Here is a 27,900-nt window from a genome sequence, read left to right as displayed (position 1 = left end):
GTCCGTGGTGAGTAATCCCAGTTCTGATGTCCAGAAGTTATTTTCGGTCGTAAGAGACAGTAGCAGCAACATTATGTACAAAATAAGTTGTAAAACATCAGCCATACTCTTCGGCACCATTTCTGAGATATCTCTTGTTGAAACTGAACAAATTGTGGTACAGCAGGCTGCTCCAAAGCAAGAGAGCTATTAACTAGTGTTGAGCTGTGATGACAAGCCTTTTGTCTTCTGTATTTAAATTAGTCACTAACCAGGAGTGACATGACCTCCATTCCCCTGCTGGGAGGGATTCTAGACCCTCGTTTATGTAGCTCTATTTTAGAACAAGTTATTTCCTTCTTGAATGATTTTCATGACAAATCTACTAAAAAACCCTTGCTGGTCTCAACACAATATCCTCCTTGGCCAGATAACAATTTTCCTTAATAATTCCATTACTTAAATGAACTTCAAAATCGTCTCATGTCCTAGCTGTAGGCTACTTGTTTTAATGGCTCTAACATGCTCTAAGGTTCCAGCTTGTAGAGATGATCTAAAACATGTTTCCCAGCATTCTAAAATGAGTTGAAGAAAATGTGAATAAAAGTTATAAGGTGAAACATCGGAAACCAAACTTCTTAGGAGAGATTAATTTATTGAAAATCCTTTGAAATCAACATCGGAAGACACACTCAATCAGGCGGGGGCACACACTCAATGAAAGTCGAAACTTGAGAGAGTTTTACAAGATCAAGTCAGAAAATTACTTTGTTAGCAAAGGCATAATGGAGATTATGAGCCCCGGCTCTCATATCTGAAACTGTGCTGAGTGGAGGCTACAACTGCCTCGAAAACATCTCAGACATTACACTGGAGCGGAGACTGGCTGATTTCTCACTGTCACCCCTGAGGACACTGTTGATCCAAGGCATGTAGGCAGAGAGCTTCATGTAGACAGCGTATTTCCTCACGGCACAGGCCTTATCGAAGGACAGGATCCCTGCAGCATACACTCTGCCGTCTTTGGGGTCCTGGACTGCCAGGGCACCGCCTGCATCCCCAAAGCACACATTCTCCTGGTACTTGCTGGCTCCAGTACAGAACATGTTGTCGTCTATGGTTGGAGTGCTGCCACCACGGTTGTACTCTGCCTTACAGAAGCTATGCGATGCCACAGGCAATACCAGGTGTTTCAGTGACTCAGCGGGGGTGAAGTGGACCCCCAACCCCAGCCTGTGATGATGCCTTTCTCCTGGGCTGCCTCAGCCAGGTCCTCACCCCTCTCAGGCAGAGGGATGGGCATCACAGCCTCGCTCAGGGTGAATGGCTCCTTCAGCTGAATCAGAGCCAGGTCGTTGTCCCAGTCTGACACGCTCTGGAAGCCTGGGTGCAGAACCACCTAGAAGGGGAAGGGAATAATTCATAGGACCTTTTTTTTGACGATCTACTGTATTTGTGCTCTAACTACCTATAAGACTGAAAATGATGATGTAGGTGAGAGAGCCCAGTGCAGTTCTGCTTGCTGTAAATACTGAATTGTCTGTATATTGTTTGAAAGAGATGGTAATGGGTATACTAGCTCACCTTTTCTACAGCAACTTCTTTGGAGTCATTGGCTTGGGAGTATCGCGTGATGCCTAGGTACACCTTGGGGATGATTGGTTCTTTCCCCTGGGTGTCCTGCCTACTCTTCCTGACAAACAAGTTCCTGCCAGCGGTCAGGACCCAGCGGTCAGAGATTAGAGCTCCCCCAGCGAAGCCCCCCGTTCATGACGTTTTTACTCAGATAGACCATGGCCTGCCAGGGGACATGAGGGGCCAGGGTGCCCCCAACCATACGCCTGAAGCGCAGGTCTGGGCAAGAAACACAACAACATTATTTCTATACAATCTCTATATGGTTAAAACATCCCCAACTCAGCACCACCTAGCACTTACTGCTGTGCAACTCAAACACAACCATAAAAGATTATTGCAGAAAAATGAAATGTGCCTCAATACAATTCCAGCCTTTGTTTTAGTTTGAGTTTGAGTTTGCTAAAATCAACACTATTCACTTGAATACACATAACATTTGGTAGTAGCTTTCTGGAACCTTTTAGCTTTGACCTGACAAAAGTTCAGTAAATTCATTAATCATCTACTATTATCTAAAAAAATAAGTGTTGTCATGACTTGAGCCAGACAAGGCTAGCTTTCACAGAATTACCTTGGAGGTCACAATACGCAGAAACCTAGATGAGGATGGAATTAGTGTCATTTCTCTTCTCAAACATTTTCCTGAAACGTTTGATGAGAGGTGGATTTTGAGGAATTTTACTTTTCAAGGCTTTCATGCTCTGTAGATTTTCCTAATGACATATTTTACCATCCAGCTTGGAGGAAGCTGAGACTGAGGATCTCTCCTTCCTTTCCTCCCTGCTTGCCTTCTCTTTGATCCCTGTCATCTCATGTGTGTCGCTGCTGAATCGATTTTTAAGATAATCGGGATAATAGCTGTGAGCCGTGAGACTTAACAAGGTTCTCACTTGAAAGTGATAGTGACATCCTCATTTTGGCCACAGCTACTGTATTCTCCAACAGGCTGAATAGGAACAGCTTGTGTCTGCTCAGCTCAGAGTTGCGTAAGGGGATCCATAGTGAAGATTGGCTTCAGAACATCCGATGAGAGTGACAGTGTAATTGAAATGTGAGTGATATCCTTACACGAACCAGTCACAATGGGCCAGCAAATATAATATGTTTCGGAAATAGACAAATTGCACGTGTGAAAACACACGTGTAATGTGTAAGTCCAATATTTTTGGGCGATATTCTGCATCAATGGTGTCACTAACACCCACCTTAACATAGACATGGGACAAGAAAGGTTGTCAATGATCTTTAAAATGTACATGTTTTTGTTTGAAAACGTTTCATCCCTCTCACTTTGTTGACATTTCAATCTAAATCAGAAAAAGTAAGCCCGTATTGGCATAAGGCAGGGAGTTGGTTATGTGTCAGTTAGACAGATAGCTACCTGAATTGTCTGACATCTCATCAATTGATTTGGTTTTGATTTTGATTTTGATTTTGATTTTGTCCTGTTCCAGACAGACACAGGAGGCCGCGAGGAGCACTACCAGGGATGACCTGCGGACAGAAGGAACACATAAGTACAGTACACACACACAGAGCCAACTGACAGACAGCGCCCAAACACTCACTAGTACCACAACTAACGGTTCCTTTACTTAGGAAGTCTCTGGGCTTGCTTGTTAACCTATATTTAGAAAAGGTCTCTAGCTAAAGCAATTTGAATGTTTTTTGAAAGATTTAAGTAGCTGTGTTTCCCTGCCATTTTACAAAGATCCATTGTCCAAAGACATTTCAGAGATTCATTTGGATTGGTACTGCAATGACAACAATTGCCAGGCAACTAGGGTTTTGTTGAAGAAAGAATATGAAAAGTATAACATACCACATTTTGATGGAAATATCTGTTTATCAGTTTGTATGTTGAGCTGTGTCTCCTCTGTAAAGACGATGGTACTCCGTGAGAAGTTATAGGACCAAGGCCTTATATCTGCTGAGGAGAGAACTCACCCCTGTCTGCCCACCGCTGGGAATTTTGCTGGACACAGCTTCAGTTCTGATTCCCGAAAATCGGAGAGATTGCAAAATCTCTGTTCATGCCAACCCATTATTGGAATCGTGTCCAAACCCTAACCCTGACCCCATCTGGAGCTCAGCCACAGCCAACTAGTATCAGAGAAGACCATCTGAGGGATAAATCATTTCATAGGGTATGAATTATGAAATCAGAACAGGACACAGCACATCTATAATTTGTGCGTCAATTTGGTTTATTGAAAGTAAATGAGGTGCATATAAATGCCGCATCAGAGTGTATTATTTAAAAAATGTGATACCGTCATGGTTGTTGTTGTTTGTTGTTGACTCACATTTGCTGTTTACGACTCACTTTGGTAACACTGTACTTGACATCCAGCGTCATAAAACATTATGACACAGTCATAACCATGTCATAATATGTCATAACAGCTGACATAACTTGTCATAGCCTGTTATAATATGGTCATAACACTGTTATGACACATATTTGGACCTGTTGTGACATATATTGAGTTATTTTATGGCTGGTTATAACACCTACATAAGAGTGTCAAAACCCACAAAACCTACCACACAAGGCAAACCATTCCATTACACCATAGCCTACATGTCAACAGTATGTTTATGTTATATACAAATGTTTGAAATTGACCATATTCAATTATTGTAGTTGCTCACACATTGATGTCAGACATTTTTTTTTATAAACAAAAACATTTATTTCACCTTTATTTAACCAGGTAGGCCAGTTGAGAACAAGTCCTTTATTTAACCAGGTAGGCTAGTTGAGAACAAGTTCTCATTTACAACTGCGACCTGGCCAAGATAAAGCAAAGCAGTTCGACACAAACAACAACACAGAGTTACACATGGAATAAACAGAAGTACAGTCAATAACACAATAAAAAAATCCAGTGTTATTAACACTGGAGTGATAGATGTGCAGATGATGATGTGCAAGTAGAAATACTGGTGTGCAAAAGAACAAAAAAAGTAAATAAAACAATATGGGGATGGGTTGGCGCCCCCCCCCTTGGGTTGTGCCATGGCGGAGATCTTTGTGGGCTATACTCGGCCTTGTCTTCGGACGGTGAGTTGGTGGTTGTAGACATCCCTCTAGTGGTGTGGGGGCTGTGCTTTGGCAAAGTGGGTGGGGTTATATCCTGCCTGTTTGGCCCTGTCCGGGGGTATCATCGGATGGGGCCACAGTGTCTTCTGATCCCTCCTGTCTCAGCCTCCAGTATTTATGCTGCAGTAGTTTATGTGTCGGGGGCTAGGGTCAGTCTGTTACATCTGGAGTATTCTCTTGTCTTATCCGGTGTCCTGTGTGAATGTAAATATGCTCTCTCTAATTCTCTCTTTCTCTCTTTCTTTCTTTCTCTCGGAGGACCTGAGCCCTAGGACCATGCCTCAGGACTACCTGGTATGATGACTCCTTGCTGTCCCCAGTCCACCTGGCCATGCTGCTGCTCCAGTTTCAACTGTTCTGCCTGCGGCTACGGAACCCTGACCTGTTCACCGGACGTACTTGTTGCACCCTCGACAACTACAATGATTATTATTATCTGACCATGCTGGTCATTTATGAACATTTTAACATCTTGACCATGTTCTGTTATAATATCCACCCGGCACAGCCAGAAGAGGACTGGCCACCCCTCATATCCTGGTTCCTCTCTAGGTTTCTTCCTAGGTTTTTGGCCATTCTAGGGAGTTTTTCCTAGGGAGTTTTTCCTAGCCACCGTGCTTCTTTCACATGCATTGCTTGCTGTTTGGGGTTTTAGGCTGGGTTTCTGTACAGCACTTTGAGATTTCAGCTGATGTACGAAGGGCTATATAAATACATTTGATTTGATTTGATTTGTAGGTAGTTGGATGGGCTATTTACAGATGGGCTGTGTATGATCGGTAAGCTGCTCAGATAGCTGATGCTTGAAGTTAGTCAGGGAGATATACCGTTGAAGTCGGAGGTTTACATACACCTTACCCAAATACATTTAAACTCAGTTTTTCACAATTCCTGACATTTAATTCTAGTAAAAGTTCCCTGTCTTAGGTCAGTTAGGATCACCACTTTATTTTAAGAATGTGAAATGCCAGAATAATAGTAGAGAGAATGATTTATTTCAGCTTTTATTTCTTTCATCGCATTCCCAGTGGGTCAGAAGTTTGCATACACTCAATTAGTATTTGGTAGCATTGCCTTTAAATTGTTTAACTTGGGTCAAAGGTTTTGGGTAGCCTTCCTCAAGCTTCCCACAATATGTTGGGTGAATTTTGGCCCATTCCTCCTGGCAGAGCTGGTGTAACTGAGTCAGATTTGTAGGCCTCCTTGCACACACACGCTTTTTCAGTTCTGCCCACAGATTTTCTATCGGATTGAGGTCAGGGCTTTGTGATCGCCACTCCAATACATTAACTTTGTTGTCCTTAAGCCATTTTGCCACAACATTGGAAGTATGTTTGGGGTCATTGTCCATTTGGAAGACCCATTTGAGACCAAGCTTTAACTTCCTGACTGATGTCTTGAGATGTTGCTTCAATATGTCCACATAATTTTCCTACCTCATGATGCCATCTATTTTGTGAAGTGCACCAGTCCCTCCTGCAGCAAAGCACCCCCACAACATGATGCTGCCACCCCCGTGCTTCACGGTTGGGATGGTGTTCTTCGGCTTGCAAGCCTCCCACTTTTTCCTCCAAACAGAACGATGGTCATTATGGCCAAACAGTTCTATTTTTGTTTCATCAGATCAGAGGACATTTCTCCAAAAAGTATGATCTTTGTCCCCATGTGCAGTTGCAAACTGTAGTCTGGCTTTTTTTATGGTGGTTTTGGAGCAGTGGCTTCTTCCTTGCTGAGCGGCCTTCCTTTCTGAGTGGCCTTATGTTGATATAGGACTCGTTTTACTGTGGATATAGATACTTTTGTACCTGTTTCCTCCAACATCTTCACAAGGTCCTTTGCTGTTGTTCTGGGATTGATTTGCACTTTTTGCACCAAAGTACGTTCATCTCTAGGAGATTTTCACCAAAGTTGATTTGTCACGTGCGCTGAATACAGTGAAATGCTTACTTACAGGCTCTAACCAATAGTGCATAAAAGGTATTAGGTGAGCAACAGGTAAGTAAAGAAATAAAACAACAGTAAAAAGACAGGCTATATACAGTAGCGAGGCTATAAAAGTAGCGAGGCTACATACAGACACCGGTTAGTCAGACTGATTGAGGTAGTATGTACATGTAGATATGGTTAAAGTGACTATGCATATATGATGAACAGAGAGTAGCAGTAACGTAAAAGAGGGGTTGGCGGGTGGTGGGTGGCGGGACCCAATGCAGATAGTCCGGGTAGCCATTTGATTACCTGTTCAGGAGTCTTATGGCTTGGGGGTAAAAACTGTTGAGAAGCCTTTTTGTCCTAGACTTGGCACTCCGGTACCGCTTGCCAAGCGGTAGTAGAGAGAACAGTCTATGACTGGGGTTGCTGGGGTCTTTGACAATTTTTAGGGCCTTTCTCTGGCACCGCCTGGTGTAAAGGTCCTGGATGGCAGGCAGATTAGCCCCAGTGATGTACTGGGCCGTACGCACTACCCTCTGTAGTGCCTTGTGGTTGGAGGCCGAGCAGTTATCATACCAGGCAGTGATGCAACCAGTCAGGATGCTTTCGATGTTGCAGCTGTAGAACCTTTTGAGAATCTCAGGACCCATGTCAAATCTTTTTAGTTTCCTGAGGGGGAATAGGCTTTGTCGTGCCCTCTTCACGACTGTCATGGTGTGTTTGGATCATTCTAGTTTGTTGTTGATGTGGACACCAAGGAACTTGAAGCTCTCAACCTGCTCCACTACAGCCCCGTTGATGAGAATGGGGGCGTGCTCGGTCCTCCTTTTCCTGTGGTCCACAATCATCTCCTTAGTCTTGGTTACGTTGAGGGATAGGTTGTTATTCTGGCACCACCTGGCCAGGTCTCTGACCTCCTCCCTATAGGCTGTCTCGTCGTTGTCGGTGATCAGGCCTACCACTGTTGTGTCGACTGCAAACTTAATGAATAGGTTGGAGTCGTGCCTGGCCATGCAGTCATGGGTGAACAAGGAGTACAGCAGGGGACTGAGCACACACCCCTGGGGAGCTCCAGTGTTGAGGACCAGCATGGCAGATGTGTTGCTACCTACCCTCACCACCTGGCCCGTCAGGAAGTCCAGGATCCAGTTGCAGAGGGAGGTGTTTAGTCCCAGGATCCTTAGCTTAGTGATGAGCTTTGAGGGTACTATGGTGTTGAACGCTGAGCTGTAGTCAATGAACAGCATTCTCACATAAGTGTTCCTTTTGTCCAGGTGGGAAAGGGCAGTGTGGAGTGCAATAGAGATTGCATCATCTGTGGATCTGTTAGGGCGATATGCAAATTGGAGTGGGTCTAGGGTTTCTGGGATAATGGTGTTGATGTGAGCCATTACCAGCCTTCCACTAACTGTTGCTACGGGTCGGTAGTCATTTAGGCAGGTTACCTTAGTGTTCTTGGGCACAGGGACTATGGTGGTCTGCTTGAAACATGTTGGTATTACAGACTCAATCAGGGACATGTTGAAAATGTCAGTGAAGACACTTGCCAGTTGGTCAGCACATGCCAGGAGCACACATCCTGGTAATCCATCTGGCCCCGCAGCCTTGTGTATGTTATTTTTTATTATTTTTTACCTCTTTTTTTCTCCCCAATTTCTTGGTATCCAATTGGTACTTACAGTCTTGTCTCATCGCTGCAACTCCCATACGGACTCTGGAGAGGCGAAGGTCGAGAGCCATGCGTCCTCTGAAACACAACCCAACCTAGCCGCGCTGCTTCTTGACACAATGCCCATCCAACCCGGAAGCCAGCAGCACCAATGTGTCAGAGGAAACACCGTACACCTGGCGACCTGGTCAGTGTGCACTGCGCCCGGCCCGACACAGGAGTCGCTAGTGCGCGATGAGACAAGGATATCCCTGCCGGCCAAACCCTCCCTAACCCGGACGATGCTGGGCCAATTGTGCACTGCCCCATGGGCCTCCCGGTCGCTGCCGGCTGCGACAGAGCCTAGGCTCAAACCTCGAATCTCTGGTGGCACAGCTAGCACCTTAGACCACTGCGCCACCCGGGAGGCTAGCCTTGTGTATGTTGACCTGTTTAAAGGTCTTACTCACGTCGGCAACGGAGAGCATGATCACACAGTCGTCCGGAACAGCTGATGCTCTCATGCATGCCTCAGTGTTGCTTGCCTCGAAGTGAGCATAGAAGTGATTTAGCTCGTCTGGTAGGCTCGTGTCACCGGGCAGCTCGCGGCTGTGCTTCCCTTTGTAGTCTGTAATAGTTTGCAAGCCCTGCCACATAAGACGAGCATCGGAGCCAGTGTAATATGATTCAATCTTAGCCCTGTATTGACACTTTGCCTGTTTGATGGTTTGTCACAGGGCATAGCAGGATTTCTTATGAGCTTCCGGGTTAGAGTCCCACACCTTGAAAGCGGCAGCTCTACCCTTTAGCTCAGTGCGAATGTTGCCTGTAATCCATGGATTCTGGTTGGGGTATGTACATACAGTTACTGTGGGGACGACGTCCTTGATGCACTTATTGATAAAGCCAGTGACTGATGTGGTGTACTCCTCAATGCCATCGGAAGAATCCCGGAACATGTTCCAGTCTGTTCTAGCAAAACAGTCCTGTAGTTTAGTGTCTGCTTCATCTGACCGCTTTTTTATTGAGCGAGTCACTGGTGCTTCCTGTTTTAATTTTTGCTTATAAGCAGGAATCAGGAGGACAGAGTTGTGGCCGGATTTACCAAATGGAGGGCGAGGGAGAGCTTTGTATGTGTCTCTGTCTGTGGAGTACAGGTGATCTAGAATTTTTTTCCCTCTGGATGCACATTTAACATGTTGATATAAATTTGCTAGAACTGATTTAAGTTTCCCTGCATTAAAGTCTCCGGCCACTAGGAGCTCCACCTCTGGGTGAGTGGTTTCCTGTTTGCTTATTTCCTTATACAGCTGACTGAGTTCCAGCTTTGTGAAATCATGTGAATTCCACTTGGCTGTTGACAGAGGGAGAGAGAACAGGTAGCCTAGTAGTGTAAAGTTGAGTAAACTATTAGTCTGTCCCTTTGCCATGCTTCTTGTCTCTCAACAACATTAGGAAAAGTGCAGCCTTGCAACTAAAGAATTTGCTGGTGTTGGGGAAAGAAATTGTAGTATTATGTGACTTTCTTCCACTGGGAGATCTGGTCATTATCTGATGTATTCAATTCTGAGTTTGCATCCCAATATTACACTTTATATACGTCATAGAATACTGAATATAACAAAACTGTTAGACATAGAAACACCGAATTTTCTGCATTAAAAAAAATCGAATAATGTTTATAAATGATTAAATTATGAAAAATAAGAATATCACTCCACCCGTGAGGCCACTAGATAATTTGACTGCAGGACAGGGCTACTACCACATCCCAGTTGAAAGCACCTTCTGACATGCATCAGTGTGCGATCTCATTCTTATGGCCACTCGTTGGAGTGGAGTAGTTTGTTCATAGCCATCCTCCTTTTTGTCCGTGCAAAATTATTTTGCTATAGTATCGATTAAATGTAAAATGAGAGGCTTTCATTGACAAACAGAAAAAAAGCTGCAGTGCTTTGTAGCAAAGAGGTGAGCGTACAACGTACAGTATGTTGTCGTGTACTTATATTGCTGTAGATCTAGGGATTGATACTGGCTGAACAGTATCATGTACCTCATCAGTGTAATTAAAGCATATACAACAGCCATTGTTAATAGGAACTGTGTCAGGGCTAACGAGTTAGCAGATTGTCTCTCAGATGGTCTCATCGGTATCATTCATTCATGTTTCTGAAACAAGTGGGCGGGCTGGCATAACGCAATGACTGATGCAAGGACAGAGGGATGGATTGCCTGGCACTGTAATGCTGTTGATGTCTCTGAACTGTCATGCTCTTAGTGCCTGATGTTACATAAGACTGGTAACGTCATTGTGGCTCTATGTCACACTGTCACAACCACTGATTGTCCTTAGTGCTTGTGATTCCAGACTGGAACCTGTGTGTTGTGTATCACACTACAGGACAGGACATGATGTACAGGTACGTGTACAGATAAAAACACCCATCTGCCAGCAGCCATTACATTACATTTAGCATTTCACGTGTGTGTGTGTGTGTGTGTGTGTGTGTGTCAAATCAAATGTTATTTGTTACATGCGCCAAATACAACAGTGAAATGCTTACTTACAAACTCTTTCCCAAAGATGTAGAGTTTTAGATAAAATGATAAAAAAAGCGAGAAATAAAACACACAAGCATGAAGCTATATACAAGGAGTACCAATACCATATCAATGTGCAGGGATACGTGGTAGTTGAGGTAAATATGTACATGTACAGGAGGCTGGGGCTCCCGAGTGGCACAGCGGTCTAAGGCACTGCATCTCAGTGCAAGAGGTGTCACTACAGTCCCTGGTTTGAATCCAGGCTGTATCACATCCGGCCGTGATTGAAAGTCCCATAGAGCGGCGCACAATTGGCCCGGTGTCGTCCGGGTTTGGCCGGGTAGGCTGTCATTGTGAATAAGAATTTGTTCTTAACTGACTTGCCTAATTAAATAAAGGTTAAATAAATATACACTGCTCAAAAAAATAAAGGGAACACTTAAACAACACAATGTAACTCCAAGTCAATCACACTTCTGTGAAATCAAACTGTCCACTTAGGAAGCAACACTGATTGACAATACATTTCTTTCACATGCTGTTGTGCAAATGGAATAGACAACAGGTGGAAATTATAGGCAATTAGCAAGACACCCCCAATAAAGGAGTGGTTCTGCAGGTGGGGACCACAGACCACTTCTCAGTTCCTATGCTTCCTGGCTGATGTTTTGGTCACTTTTGAATGCTGACGGTACTTTCACTCTAGTGGTAGCATGAGACGGAGTCTACAACCCACACAAGTGGCTCAGGTAGTGCAGCTCATCCAGGATGGCACATCAATGCGAGCTGTGGCAAGAAGGTTTGCTGTGTCTGTCAGCGTAGTGTCCAGAGCATGGAGGCACTACCAGGAGACAGGCCAGTACATCAGGAGACGTGGAGGAGGCCGTAGGAGGGCAACAACCCAGCAGCAGGACCGCTACCTCCTCCTTTGTGCAAGGAGGAGCAGGAGGAGCACTGCCAGAGCCCTGCAAAATGACCTCCAGCAGGCCACAAATGTGCATGTGTCTGCTCAAACGGTCAGAAACAGACTCCATGAGGGTGGTATGAGGGCCCGACGTCCACAGGTGGGGGTTGTGCTTACAGCCCAACACCGTGCAGGACGTTTGGCATTTGCCAGAGAACAGCAAGATTGTCAAATTCGCCACTGGCACCCTGTGCTCTTCACAGATGAAGCAGGTTCACACTGAGCACGTGACAGAGTCTGGAGACGCCGTGGAGAACGTTCTGCTGCCTGCAACATCCTCCACCATGACCGGTTTGGCGGTGGGTCAGTCATGGTGTGGGGTGGCATTTCTTTGGGGGGCCGCACAGCCCTCCATGTGCTCGCCAGAGGTAGCCTGACTGCCATTAGGTTCCAAGATGAGATCCTCAGACCCCTTGTGAGACCATATGCTAGTGCGGTTGGCCCTGGGTTCCTCCTAATGCAAGACAATGCTAGACCTCATGTGGCTGGAGTGTGTCAGCAGTTCCTGCAAGAGGAAGGCATTGATGCTATGGACTGGCCCGCCCGTTCCCCAGACCAGAATCCAATTGAGCACATCTGGGACATCATGTCTCGCTCCATCCACCAACGTCACGTTGCACCACAGACTGTCCAGGAGTTGGCGGATGCTTTAGTCCAGGTCTGGGAGGAGATCCTCAGGAGACCATCCGTCACCTCATCAGGAGCATGGCCAGGCGTTGTAGGGAGGTCATACAGGCACGTGGAGGCCACACACACTACTGAGCCTCAGTTTGACTTGTTTTAAGGACATTACATCAAAGTTGGATCAGCCTGTAGTGTGGTTTTCCACTTTAATTTTGAGTGTGACTCCAAATCCAGACCTCCATGGGTTGATAAATTGGATTTCCATTGATTCTTTTTGTGTGATTTTGTTGTCAGCACATTCAACTATGTAAAGAAAAAAGTATTTAATAAGATTATTTAATTCATTCAGATCTAGGATGTGTTATTTTAGTGTTCCCTTTATTTTTTTGAGCAGTGTGTGTGTGTATGTATATATATATATATATATATATATATAGCACAACACAATCATCCTAACCGGAAAAATGTAGGCTACATTTGTCCTATCGCTAACTGAGGAAAGATTGACCCAACACAAGCAGTCATATTTTCTAACTCTCGGCTGACGTAAACTACAATATGAATTAGCTAATTGCAATTACTATGTATAATTAATCACATCACGGGGTGAGCTCACCATTGATCGAAATAATTAGGTAAAACACTTTCTAGAAATCGACAGTAATCCGACGATTAGTTTCAGCGCGCAGCCATGCATTTTTTCCCCTCACAGAAACCGAAGATAATAAAAGACAAGATGAGTTTGGTCTGTTTATAGTGTTGAAGGGGTGTGTCATCTACCGTCGTTCACATCCCACCATTCATTTCCGGAAGTCCTCAAAAAATGAGTGAACTCTTACTCACCTCATTTTGTTATAACATCTTTGGTCAAACGGATGATTACGTGAAACCCAGAATGCATTGTATGTCAACAAACATGGCTCCATACACATAGCTGGAATTAGCTTAGCTCATCATAATCAGTATAACCTTCAAATAAGTATTTTACACACATAATATGTGCCCATTACAATCTATGCAAGAATCGGAATGCATGATTTGTCACCCAGAATTGAAAACATGTGAATAAAACAGTAAATACACAAATAATTACCTCACAAAACATTTTCTGATGGTGATTTATTGATACAAGTGACGCATGCCGGCAGTCAATCACGTCCCCTCTCACTCTGAGCCATTCAGTGTTGTTGTTTATGTATGTAGCTAGTGAGCTAAGCTGTAGCATTAGCAATGTCTTTCAAAAGGAGACAACTCACAAATGTGGAAATTATGGAGATTTTTTTTTTACAATTCTGACAATGAGTCTGAGTCTGAAAGTCAGGAATCAGATTCTGACAGTGAGGAGCTGCCCCCCCCCAACCTTGTAGCCATTGAGAACCCTGAATCTGAGGTTCCCTTGTCCACTGATCAAGTACCAGGTCCCTTTGAAGATGCTGGTGGTGATGGAGGGAGACCGACAGTGGATGAAGTACAGGAGTTCTGTGGTAGCTGGAAGGCCACCAGTCATTTCACCCCTCCTGGCCCTGCTGTTTGTTTTGATGAGTCCCAGTCTGGAGTCCATTTCCATCTGAGGCAGAGTGCTTCAAGTTGTTTCTGACAGAGGAGCTGGTGGGAAACATAGTACAGGAGACCAATCGCTATGCCTTGGAGCTACAGGAGAAGAGAGAGCCAGGAGTGAGGGGGGAAACTCGCTAAATGGGTGACAACCACAATGAGTGAAATGTATACCTTCCTGGTGACAGTCCTCCTCATGGGGATAGTAAAGAAGAACTCCCTAAGAGAATACTGGAGCACAGATCCTATGTTTGCAACTCCCTTCTTTGCCACCCTCTTTTCCCAAGACCGCTTCCTAATTCTGCTGCGATGCCTGCATTTCGTCAACAATGCTACTGCCATCCTAAGTGACCCGTTATACAAAATAAGAATTGTTCTTATCAGCCTGACTAGGGCTGGGCGATATATCGATATAAAAATATATCGATATATATTTTAAATGTGATATGAAATTAGACCATTTCGCATATATCGATATAGTTGAAATGTTCGCTTTGATCCTTGCTCCAAGCAAGCTGCAGACCCGGAGCTCTCTGCGCTGCTCCCCGCGCCTCCTCTTTCATGCACAGAGGGCGGAGGGGCAGGAACAGACACTTCAACAAACATGGAGGAAGCAACAGCGTCTGCGGAGCGTTTTGACGAGGAATTGGTTAGTAAAAGAAAAAGCATTGGCTCAGTCATTTGGAGATGGTTCGGATTCAAAGTATCAGATGAGCAACAAAATCACGTTATATGTAGGCAGTGCCATAAAAAAAGTTACAGCCAGGGGTGGAAGCACTACAACTCTTTTTCACCACCTAAAACAGTGGCACAAACTGCAATACGAAGAGTGTGTGAAACTGCGCGCTGCAGAAGCCCCAGCCGCAAGCCGTCGACAACCCGGAAAAGCCCCGAAACAAAGCTCACTGCAAACTTCATTTTCCCGCAGTGAGCCTTTATGAAAAGAAAATTGGCAAGTGGTGTACTATAACTAAAGCGGTGTCCTATCACATTGCTAAAGATATGGTCCCTGTTGCAACTGTGGAACAAGTCGGATTCAAAAAGCTACTGAAAACTATGGACCCGAGATATGAGCTTCCCAACTACTTTACACGAGAAGCACTGCCACAAATGTCCACTGAAGTCAGGCAGAGCCTTGCTGACCGGCTCGCTAACGGGACCCATTTTGGCGTTGACCAGCGATATGTGGGTCGAGCAGGACAATGTGAGCCTTTACATGAAGCGTGACATGTTCACTTCATTCAACGACTGGGGGAGATGAAAACAACGTCGTGTCTCCAAAACAAGTTATTTCCCCCCAGGATCACACCGGTGAGCATATAGCTGAGGCCTCGCAGGACGCAAGCTGGGAAACTCCAAGAAAAGCATCCGGTTGCTATAACAACCGCCAACGGGAGCGACGTGGTCAGAGCGGTGGAGCTGAACGATGAGGATGCAGTGCTTCGGTCAGACTACACTTGGCTATTGGGGAGTGCAGTGTTTTATTAAGGACTATTCACATATTTTACTTTAAAGAAAAAAACATATTAAAATATTAGTTTTTCATTATTTTCCTTTGTGTCTGTCTGCAACTTGTTTTGTTTTATGCTGCTGTCTTGGCCAAAAATGGATTAATAAAACACAAAACATAAAGTGCTAAAAGTAAAATCACTTACAATACAGGATGGTAGATTTCAGAACCATATTTATTAGGTTATTGGATAAGAATTAGTGATGCATTGATGTGTTTACCACTTTAATGTTACAGCTGGTAAAGGTGAGGTAATTATGACTTTAAAATGCTGGTTAGCCTGTTGATATCATCAAGGTAACATATTTAGTTATTATGATAGACTATAGTTTTTCTCTGGATTGAAGAGCCAACTGCAAAGTAACTAGAAACTAATGTTGACACGTAGGTAGGCCTAAACATTGTGGAGTTTTTAGTGGAGTAGAAATATGAAGTAGCATTAAATACTAAGCATAAATACTAAGAACAACAACAAGAACGAAACATCAGTAAATGTACATACAGTATAGTCATCATTTATAAATTATACACAAATAATAATACATAAAAATCACTTACAGGATTCAAATTCACAAAATAAATGAATATAATATTTGATATTTATGATTAGGACTGGCGTTGATTAAAAAAAATAAACTATGAAACAAGAAAATAATAATGTAGAATATTTCTAAAGCTTGATTTTGGAAAGCACTTAGTTGTATGAGTGTGTTAAAGTGAAAACAGAGTCAAATTTTCTCGCATAAGCACATTTGTTTAATAGTTTTTTTATGTTTCTGACAGGACATGGCATGAATGACAAGCGCGTCACCCGGGCCATTTCTCTGTGCAAGAGAATTGTAAGCTGTTTTTGGTACAGCTGGAAGAAAAGGAGACATCTTGCTGAAGTCCAGATTCAGCTGGGTCTGCCAAGTCACCAACTCATAACCGAGTCTGCCACACGCTGGGGATCAAGGCAGCAGATGATAGAGAGAGTCCTGGAGCAGGAAGGAGCACTGGCCAAAGTCCTGTCTAATGACAAAAGACCAGGCACCTTGTCCCTACCTGGCAGGACTTAGAGGTCCTAGAAGCAGTCCAAAAGGTCCTGAAACCTCTCCAGGACTTTACCGATGCTTTGTCAGGTGAGGAGTACGTCACTCTATCATATGTAAAACCTGTGCTGCACCTTTTTAACGAAAGTCTCCTGGCATGTGAAGAGGGTGATAGCGAGCTTTGCAAATCGATCAAGACCAGCATTGTTGAGTACCTCAACCACAAGTATTCTGACCCAGCCACTACTGACCTATTGGAGATGGCTTCATTTGTGGATCCACGCTTCAGGGCCACCTATATCCCAAGTGAAAAAGTTGATGCATTGAAGCACAGAGCTGTCTTGGAGGTGGAGACGCTACTGGCTGATCAGAGCAGCTGTCAACCGCCTTACCTACGTGTGCCAACTGTGCCTGAGCCTGCAGATGGAGAAGCAGCAGTGGCACCAAAAGCTAAGACACTGGCAAGCAGCGCACAGCCACCACCACTGCGCCACCAACCAAGAGGGAGGCTATTGAAAATGAACTGTCAAGTTACTTGCAGTCAGCAAGTGTGGAGAGTGACACTGATCCCCTCAAGTGGTGGAAGGATCATGAAGTTGTCTTTCCAGCTCTGAGCCACCTGGCAAAAAAAGTATCTCTTGGTACCAGCTACCAGTTCACCCTCCGAAAGGGTTTTCAGCTGCAGTGGCAATATCGTGACCTGCCACAGAGCATCTCTGAAGCCGGATGCCGTTGACAGGCTGGTGTTTCTCGCACAAAATCTTTAAACGAAGGAGGACACGCTTGTCTTCTAATGTCTACCTCAAGACAGCATTACTGTTTATCAAAGTAAAAAAGAGGGGGAAAATGTTTATTGAGTTGATAGTCTGTTTCTTGTGCAACTGGTTGAGGCTGTTCAGATAAGAAATTGAGTTAACAAAAAGCAAATGGTAATGTCAGGCTGATGTTTAAAACACATTTTCTCAAACTGAGCACTTTATTTTGTTCTTTATTTATATATAATTGCTGCCCTTACTAGGGTTTGTCATATTTTATTATTTTGTAATGTTCGTTATTTGCATCTGTGGATTTGTTAGAAAGGAGAAGAAATCTGTAATTTGATTTTAATAAGCCATTTAAAGTTGTCAAACTAAAAAAAGTTGACTTTTCTCATAAATATATATAATATTTATTTCAGAAAAGATAGGCCTATTTTATTTTATAGGCTATTTTTGTTTAAGATATTTGTATTTATTTAAATGTGCACCTTATGGAGCTTTGATTTCCAAAAAGGTCGTCCTGTTGTTCTACAGTGTTTATGTTTACATGTTGTTGTTATTTGAACAGCTGAGCATTTAATCTGAACCAGGTGAAGAGCCCTGTTTATTATTTATTCATTTGATTTTTCAACTGTTCACTGAAATAGCCGCTTTCAATAAAACTACTTGAGACATGTCATATCTGGCTTTGACTTTGACTGAACATTTGCTCTCACTTTATCAGGATATATATCTTATATCGATATTCAGCCTAAATATATCGGGATATGACTTCTGGTCCATATCGCCCAGCCCTGCCTACCAGACATCTTCTTGAGAGAAGATAAGGTCAGGGACTCCTGTCTTACTCTCTGTCATGTTGAAATAGGTTCTCCTGTCTTACTCTCCGTCATGTTGAAATAGGTTCTCCTGTCTTACTCTCCGTCATGTTGAAATAGGTTCTCCTGTCTTACTCTCCGTCATGTTGAAATAGGTTCTCCTGTCTTACTCTCCGTCATGTTGAAATAGGTTCTCCTGTCTTACTCTCCGTCATGTTGAAATAGGTTCTCCTGTCTTACTCTCCGTCATGTTGAGATGGGTTAGTTCTTCTTGAGATAACACAGTATTGAGTGATAAGACTGAGCTATTTAAAAACACTTTTTCAACATTTCAAGATAGTAAGAAATGTTATAAATTGATTTGCATTTTAATGAGGGAAATAAGTATTTGACCCCCTCTCAATCAGAAAGATTTCTGGCTCCCAGGTGTCTTTTATACAGGTAACTAGCTGAGCTTAGGAGCACACTCTTAATTAACCTCTTACATCTAGACGTTCCGCTAGCGGAACACCTGCTCCAATATCCAATGATAGGCGTGGCGCGAATTACAAATTCCTCAAATATACAAAAACTTCAATTTTTCAAACATATGACTATTTCACAGCATTTTAAAGACAAGACTCTCTTTTATTTAACCACATTGTCCAATTTCAAAAAGGTTTTACAGCAAAAGCAAAACATTAGATTATGTCAGCAGAGTATCAAGCCAGAAATAATCAGACACCCATTTTTCAAGCTAGCATATAATGTCACAAAAACCCAGAAGACAGCTAAATGCAGCACTAACCTTTGATGATCTTCATCAGATGACACACCTAGGACATTATGTTATACAATACATGCATGTTTTGTTCAATCAAGTTCATATTTATATCAAAAAACAGCTTTTTACATTAGCATGTGACGTTCAGAACTAGCATAGCAAACTTCCGGGGAATTTACTAACAATTTACTTAATTACTCACGATAAACGTTCACAAAAAGCATAACAATTATTTTAAGAATTATAGATACAGAACTCCTCTATGCACTCGATATGTCCGATTTTAAAATAGCTTTTTGGTGAAAGCACATTTTGCAATATTCTAAGTTCATAGCCCAGCCATCAAGGGCTAGCTATTTAGACACCCGGCAAGTTTAGCCTTCACCAAAATCAGATTTAATATAACAAAAATGTTATTACCTTTGTTGTCTTCGTCAGAATGCACTCCCAGGACTGCTACTTCAATAACAAATGTTGGTTTGGTCCCAAATAATCCATCGTTATATCCGAATAGCGGCGTTTTGTTCGTATGCGTTCCAGAAACTATCCGAAATGGTAAATCAGGGTCGTGCGCATGGCGCAATTCGTGACAAAAAATGTCTAAATATTCCATTACCGTACTTCGAAGCATGTCAACCGCTGTTTAAAATCAATTTTTATGCAATTTATCTCGTAAAAAAGCGATAATATTCCGACCGGGAATCTCCTTTTCGGCAAACAGAGGAAAAATCACAAAGACGGGGGCGGCCAGTGCACGCGCCTAAGCCCACAGTCCCTTGATCGGCCACTTGAGAAAGGCGATAATGTGTTTCAGCCTGGGGCTGGGATGACGACATTCAGGTTTTTCCCGGGCTCTGAGAGCCTATGGAAGACGTAGGAAGTGTCACGTTAGAGCAGAGATCCTTTATAATAGATAGAGATGGCAAAGAAGGCCAAGAAATTGTCAGACAGGGCACTTCCTGCATGGAATCTTCTCAGGTTTTTGCCTGCCATATGAGTTCTGTTATACTCACAGACACCATTCAAACAGTTTTAGAAACTTTAGGGTATTTTCTATCCAAAGCCAATAATGATATGCATATTCTAGTTACTGGGCAGGAGTAGTAACCAGATTAAATCGGGTACGTTTTTTATCCGGCCGTGTAAATACTGCCCCCTAGCCCTAACAGGTTAACAACCGGGCTGTAGGTATTCAGTCATACAAGAACAAGTAAAAACAACAGCTAAGTCACGTGGATGCGCGTCATAAGACACCTGTTCTCTGATTGGCCAGGGATTGAACGAGACAGAATTTTCTGCCCGGTAACAGATGACGGTTGAAAGCAGTGCCTAAAGATTGTTGACAGCCAATGGAAGAGTCAGGATTTACGTTGCACCTACTATGTCATTGTAGTTTTTTCAAGGGATTCAAAAGAAAATCTACATTTCGAATTTCTCCCACTTCCTGACTCAATTTCTCTCAGGTTTTTTAGCCTGCCATATGAGTTCTGTTATACTCACAGACACCATTCAAACAGTTTTAGAAACTTCAGAGTGTTTTCTATTCAAATCTATTAATAATATGCATATTCTATTTTCTGGGCCAGAGTAGTAACCTGTTTAAATTGGGTATGTTTTTCATCCGGCCGTGAAAATACTGCCCCCTAGCCCCTAGAGGTTAATCCTTTTTAACTTTTAATGTAAAACATTTTATGACAAATTCCAGAGCCTCTGTATAAATCTTTATATGTTTTTTTCCACTCTCTAATTTGTACAATGATAAATAGGTGGGACTCTTGTCGTTTTTCTGACAAGTTCTCTCATTGATCTCAGGTTCAGCCACCAGGGGGCACCCACCCTCCATGAAAACTTTCATAGGCTCTCTTTCACTCAGTAATCATGTAACAAGTCGTCAGGCTCCCAGAGGCCGACCACCTCTCGCCCAGCCATTCTAACAGTGGAAGCCAGGATCTGTGAGAAACTATGATAATAAACTATATAGACCACAGTGGTGTGGAGACCAGCCAACACAACTATATAGATCACAGTGGTGTGGAGACCAGTGGACCACTATATAGTTCAGTGGTGTGGAGACCAGCCAACACCACTATATAGATCACAGTGTTGTGGAGACCAGTCAACACCACTATATAGATCACAGTGGTGTGGAGACCAGCCAACACCACTATATAGATCACAGTGGTGTGGAGACCAGCCAACACCACTATATAGATCACAGTGGTGTGGAGACCAGCCAACACCACTATATAGATCACAGTGGTGTGGAGACCAGCCAACACCACTATATAGATCACAGTGGTGTGGAGACCAGCCAACACAACTATATAGATCACAGTGGTGTGGAGACCAGCCAACACCACTATATAGATCACAGTGTTGTGGAGACCAGCCAACACCACTATATAGATCACAGTGGTGTGGAGACCAGCCAACACCACTATATAGATCACAGTGGTGTGGAGACCAGCCAACACCACTATATAGATCACAGTGGTGTGGAGACCAGCCAACACCACTATATAGATCACAGCGGTGTGGAGACCAGCCAACACCACTATATAGATCACAGTGGTGTGGAGACCAGTAGTGAATGCATACATTTCATACATTTTTTTTTCTGTGCTGGCCCCCTTGGGAATCGAACCCACAACCCTGGCGTTGCAAACACCATGCTCTACCAACTGATCTACAGGGAACCCCTGTTTTAATACATTTGCAAACATTTCTGTAAACCTGTTTTCGATTTGTCATTATGGGATATTGTGTCTAGATTGCTGAGGATTTTTTTGTATTTAATATATTTTAAAGGCTGTAACGTAACAAAAGGGTCGTACAAAGGGGACCAAGGCTCGGAGTGTGAAGTGCTCATAACTTACTTTAATGAAACACTAATACAAAAACAACAAAACGACCGACAACAGTTCCATCAGGTGAACAGACACTAAACAGGAAAACAACTACCCACAAACAACAGGAAAAAAACAACACTACTAAATATGACCTCCAATTAGAGGCCACGAGGAACAGCTGCCTCTAATTGAAGGTCAACCCAATAAACCTCAACATAGAAATAGATAACTAGAACTCAAGCTTAGAAATAGAGAACATAGAACAAACACAAAAGTCACGCCCTGACCACTCTACCATAGAAAATAATAACTTATATTGTTCAGGACGTGACAGTAAGACAGGGGAACCCATCTCAACATGACGGAGAGTAAGACAGGGGAACCATCTCAACATGACGGAGAGTAAGACAGGAGAACCATCTCAACATGACGGAGAGTAAGACAGGAGAACCATCTCAACATGACGGAGAGTAAGACAGGGGAACCATCTCAACATGACGGAGAGTAAGACAGGAGAACCATCTCAACATGACGGAGAGTAAGACAGGAGAACCATCTCAACATGACGGAGAGTAAGACAAAAGTTTTGAGAATGACACAAATATTAATTTTCACAAAGTCTGCTGCCTTAGTTTGTATGACGCCAATTTGCATAAACTCCCTAATGTTAAGTGATCAGATGAATAATTAATTGCAAAGTTCCTTTTTGCCATGCAAATGAACTGAATCCCCCCAAAACATTTCCACTGCATTTCAGCCCTGCCACAAAAGGACCAGCTGACATCATGTCAGTGATTCTCTCGATGACACAGGTGTGAGCGTTGACGAGGAAACTGGGCTGGAGATCACTCTGTCATGCTGATAGAGTTCAAAAGTGTACCCAGTATAAACTAACGGTGTACACCCGGTGTATCCAGTATAAACTAAACGGTGTACACCAGGTGTATCCAGGATAAACTAAACGGTGTACACCCGGTGTATCCAGGATAAACTAAACGGTGTACACCCGGTGTATCCAGTATAAACTAAACGGTGTACACCCGGTGTATCCAGTATAAACTAAACGGTGTACACCCGGTGTATCCAGGATAAACTAAACGGTGTACACCCGGTGTACCCAGTATAATCGTCTCTCCCTCTGACCGACTCCTGGATCTGGATACGCGTTTCTATGGAGACAAGAGGTCAGGTCAGGGGTCACACAGAACCATCACTACCACCATCATCATCCTCCTCCTCTTCCTCACCTCCATTAGAATCCTGTTAGACGTCAGTCTCCTACAGACAGACAGGTTAGGGTTAGGAGGTGTTACTGAACAGACAGACAGACAGACAGACAGACAGGTTAGAGTTAGGAGGTGTTACTATACAGACAGACAGACAGACAGACAGACAGACAGACAGACAGACAGGTTAGGAGGTGTTACTGTACAGACAGACAGACAGACAGACAGACAGACAGACAGACAGACAGACAGACAGACAGACAGACAGACAGACAGACAGACAGACAGACAGACAGACAGACAGACAGACAGACAGACAGACAGACAGGTAGGTTAGGACGTGTTACTATACAGACAGACAGACAGACAGACAGGTTAGGGTTAGGAGGTGTTACTTTACAGACAGACAGACAGACAGACAGGTTAGGAGGTGTTACTATACAGACAGACAGACAGACAGACAGACAGACAGACGTAACATCCTAATTCAACTGCAGGGTTTAGCTCCGTCCCTGCTCTAACTCAACCACGGTCCCTGTGAAGAGTATCTGAACCAGGCGTGTTAAAGCAGGGCTGGAGGAGAAGCCTTCCCAGCGGGTAGTTCAGAGAACCCTGGGAGGGGGATGCGTTCAGCAGGACAAAACGTTTTATAAACGTTCAGATATAAAATATGGAACGTAGAACAAACATGTCTATCTGAGAGGGGAATCGTGTGTTTCTATCAGGGCAACAGCCCTGGCTGTAACCTGGAACGGCCTATCGACTTCACCCTGCGGTCCTATTGGCCAGCTCCATACAAGAGGGGGAGGAGTTAGCGGAGAACAGGACCAATCGGTCCGTTAGTTTGTCTACATGGGTCTTAGCCCCTCCTTCTGGGTGCGTGGCCAAACCCTGTCTGGGTGGCCACACTTCATTGAGACCGTCCTGGAAAAAAAACACACCAAACATTATTACCAAACAGATCAAATTTAAATTTGTCACATGTGCCAAATACAACAGGTGACCTTACTGTCAAATGCTGAATACAAGCTCTTAAACCAACAATACAGTTAAGAGTTAAAACAGGGTGCAGCCTTGACCTCTAAATCTCTTCCAATAGGAATACATTGCCTGCTGCCCTAATTCCAACCTTCCTAAGTCTGGCAGAACTACTAATAACATTTGTATTAACAGCAAGACAATTACAGTAATATATATATTGAATGAATAAAGAGATATCTTACCTTGAACCAGTAGCAGATGCCATCTTGCTCCAAGTAATTTCTCAACGAAATGTTTTCAGAATACAGCAAAGGTAACAATCCAAAATCAGCTCCTTGGAAGTGTTTTCTCTCTCAGTATAAAGTTCTATTGAGAATGACTTCTCTGGAGAAGGCCATTATATACACACTCAGATAGGCCCAACCCTTTTTCAACATTTAAATATCGAAACAAGAAAAACCCTGGGTTTAAAGTTGTGTTAAATTGATCATTCAGGAGATGAGATGAACACCTTGCATTGATTGTCCATCCAAGGTGGTTGCCTACGTCATTGTTATGTTGAGGTGAGAGGAACATCAGGGTGATTCATTTCAGGGCTGGGCTCTCTTTCATTCAGTAATACAGAGGCAGGGCAATCAAAGGCTCCATCTCACTGAACTGCCCATCAGCCCAGCCATTGTTATTATTCATACTGTTCATACCATACGTTCTACAGTGGTCCCTGAAGCGCTGTGTGATTAGAACACTAAATTGTGCACTACAATTAACTGTGGACCTTGGTCAAACATAGTGCACTATATAGCCTAACACTCTTTTAGAACACTCATTAACAACGCTCATTTAGAACACTCATTTAGAACGCTCATTTAGAACACCAATTTAGAACGCTCTTTTAGAACGCTCTTTTAGAACACTCATTTAGAACGCTCATTTAGAACACTCATTTAGAACCCTCATATACAACGCTCATTTACAACGCTCATTTAGAACACTAATTTAGAACCCTCATTTACAACCCTCATTTAGAACGCTCATTTAGAACGCTCATTTACAACGCTCATTTAGAACACTAATTTAGAACGCTCATTTAGAACCCTCATTTACAACGCTCATTTACAACGCTCATTTAGAACACTAATTTAGAAACCTCATTTACAACCCTCATTTACAACCCTCATTTAGAACGCTCATTTAGAACGCTCATTTAGAACGCTCATTTAGAACGCTCATTTAGAACGCTCATTTAGAACCCTCGTTTAGAACACTCATTTAGAACCCTCATTTAGAACCCTCATTTAGAACCCTCATTTAGAACCCTAATTTAGAACCCTAATTTAGAACCCTAATTTACACCGCTCATTTAGAACGCTCATTTAGAACACTCTTTTAGAACCCTCATTTAGAACACTCAGTTAGAACACTCAGTTAGAACGCTCATTTACAACGCTCATTTACAACACTCATTTAGAACGCTCATTTAGAACACTCGTTTAGAACACTCAGTTAGAACACTCATTTAGAACGCTCTTTTAGAACCCTCATTTAGAACCCTCATTTAGAACACTCTTTTAGAACACTCTTTTAGAACCCTCATTTACAACGCTCATTTAGAACCCTCATTTACAACCCTCATTTACAACCCTCATTTAGAACCCTCTTTACAACGTTCATTTAGAACCCTCATTTACAACCCTCATTTAGAACGCTCATTATAACACTCATTTAGAACGCTCTTTCGAACACTCATTTAGAACCCTAATTTAGAACCCTAATTTACAATGCTCATTTAGAACGCTCATTTAGAACACTCATTTAGAACCCTCATTAGAACACTCAGTTAGAACACTCAGTTAGAACGCTCATTTACAACGCTCATTTACAACACTCATTTAGAACACTCAGTTAGAACCCTCATTTAGAACGCTGTTTTAGAACACTCTTTTAGAACCCTCATTTACAACGCTCATTTAGAACGCTCTTTAGAACACTCATTTAGAACCCTCATTTACAACGCTCATTTAGAACGCTCATTTAGAACCCTCATTTAGAACCCTCGTTTAGAACGCTCTTTCGAACACTCATTTAGAACCCTCATTTACAACGGACAGTTTCCAATGACGCAACAATCAGCATTTGAGCTGGACACTTTTTTCAGAAACTATTTACACAAAAACACACACACAGTCCTTACAAAGTTTATCTCCAGAATGTGAGCAGTTTATTTTTGGATGCAAATGGTTCAGATATTCACAGAAGTATATGTATATATATATATATGTATATATATATATATATATAGCACAACACAATCATCCTGAGACTGCTCTTCTCTGTGTCACGGAGGATCTCCGCACTGCTAAAGCTAACTCTCTCTCCTCTGCTCTCATCCTTCTAGACCTATCTGCTGCCTTTGATACTGTGAACCATCAGATCCTCCTCTCCACCCTCTCCGAGTTGGGCATCTCCGGCGCGGCCCACGCTTGGATTGCGTCCAACCTGACAGGTCGCTCCTACCAGGTGGCGTGGCGAGAATCTGTCTCCGCACCACGTGCTCTCACCACTGGTGTCCCCCAGGGCTCTGTTCTTGGCCCACTCCTATTCTCGCTATACACCAAGTCACTTGGCTCTGTCATATCCTCACATGGTCTCTCATATCATTGCTATGCAGACGACACACAATTAATCTTCTCCTTTCCCCCTTCTGACAACCAGGTGGCGAATCGCATCTCTGCATGTCTGGCAGACATATCAGTGTGGATGACGGATCACCACCTCAAGCTGAACCTCGGCAAGACGGAGCTGCTCTTCCTCCCGGGGAAGGACTGCCCGTTCCATGATCTCGCCATCACGGTTGACAACTCCCTTGTGTCCTCCTCCCAGAGTGCTAAGAGCCTTGGCGTGACCCTGGACAACACCCTGTCGTTCTCCACCAACATCAAGGCGGTGACCCGATCCTGTAGGTTCATGCTCTACAACATTCGCAGAGTACGACCCTGCCTCACACAGGAAGCGGCGCAGGTCCTAATCCAGGCACTTGTCATCTCCCGTCTGGATTACTGCAACTCGCTGTTGGCTGGGCTCCCTGCCTGTGCCATTAAACCCCTACAACTCATCCAGAACGCCGCAGCCCGTCTGGTGTTCAACCTTCCCAAGTTCTCTCACGTCACCCCGCTCCTCCGCTCTCTCCACTGGCTTCCAGTCGAAGCTCGCATCCGCTACAAGACCATGGTGCTTGCCTACGGAGCTGTGAGGGGAACGGCACCTCCGTACCTTCAGGCTCTGATCAGGCCCTACACCCAAACAAGGGCACTCCGTTCATCCACCTCTGGCCTGCTCGCCTCCCTACCTCTGAGGAAGCACAGTTCCCGCTCAGCCCAGTCAAAACTGTTCGCTGCTCTGGCACCCCAATGGTGGAACAAGCTCCCTCACGACGCCAGGACAGCGGAGTCAATCACCACCTTCCGGAGACACCTGAAACCCCACCTCTTCAAGGAATACCTAGGATAGGATAAAGTAATCCTTCTAACCCCCCTTAAAAGATTTAGATGCACTATTGTAAAGTGGTTGTTCCACTGGATATTATAGGTGAATGCACCAATTTGTAAGTCGCTCTGGATAAGAGCGTCTGCTAAATGACTAAAATGTAAAAAATGTAAATTAACACTAGAACCACCTGGTCTATCAGCCTATCAGAACACCCATCTACCAGTCATTAACACTAGAACCACCTGGTCTATCAGCCTATCAGAACACCCATCTACCAGTCATTAATTAACACTAGAACCACCTGGTCTATCAGCCTATCAGAACACCCATCTACCAGTCCTTAACACTAGAACCACCTGGTCTATCAGCCTATTAGAACACCCATCTACCAGTCATTAATTAACACTAGAACCACCTGGTCTTTCAGCATATCAGAACACCCATCTACCAGTCCTTATCACTAGAACCACCTGGTCTATCAGCCTATCA

General features: G+C 43.6%; 1 pseudogene across 1 annotated transcript; it reads right to left on the bottom strand.

The window, feature by feature from the left end:
- Positions 1 to 614: 614 nt before the first annotated feature.
- LOC123739194 (haptoglobin-like) lies at positions 615 to 3,502 on the bottom strand (annotated as a pseudogene). Its single transcript, XR_006767629.1, has 4 exons — positions 3,440 to 3,502; positions 2,999 to 3,111; positions 1,564 to 1,833; positions 615 to 1,378 (listed from the first exon to the last, which is right to left on the bottom strand). The product of XR_006767629.1 is annotated as a haptoglobin-like (transcript).
- Positions 3,503 to 27,900: the final 24,398 nt, after the last annotated feature.

Source organism: Salmo salar, unplaced genomic scaffold (genome assembly GCF_905237065.1).
Source record: "Salmo salar unplaced genomic scaffold, Ssal_v3.1, whole genome shotgun sequence".
NCBI classification, from domain to species: Eukaryota; Metazoa; Chordata; class Actinopteri; order Salmoniformes; family Salmonidae; genus Salmo; species Salmo salar.
Note: the sequence above shows the minus strand (reverse complement) of the source record. Positions and strands in the feature narration are given on the sequence as shown.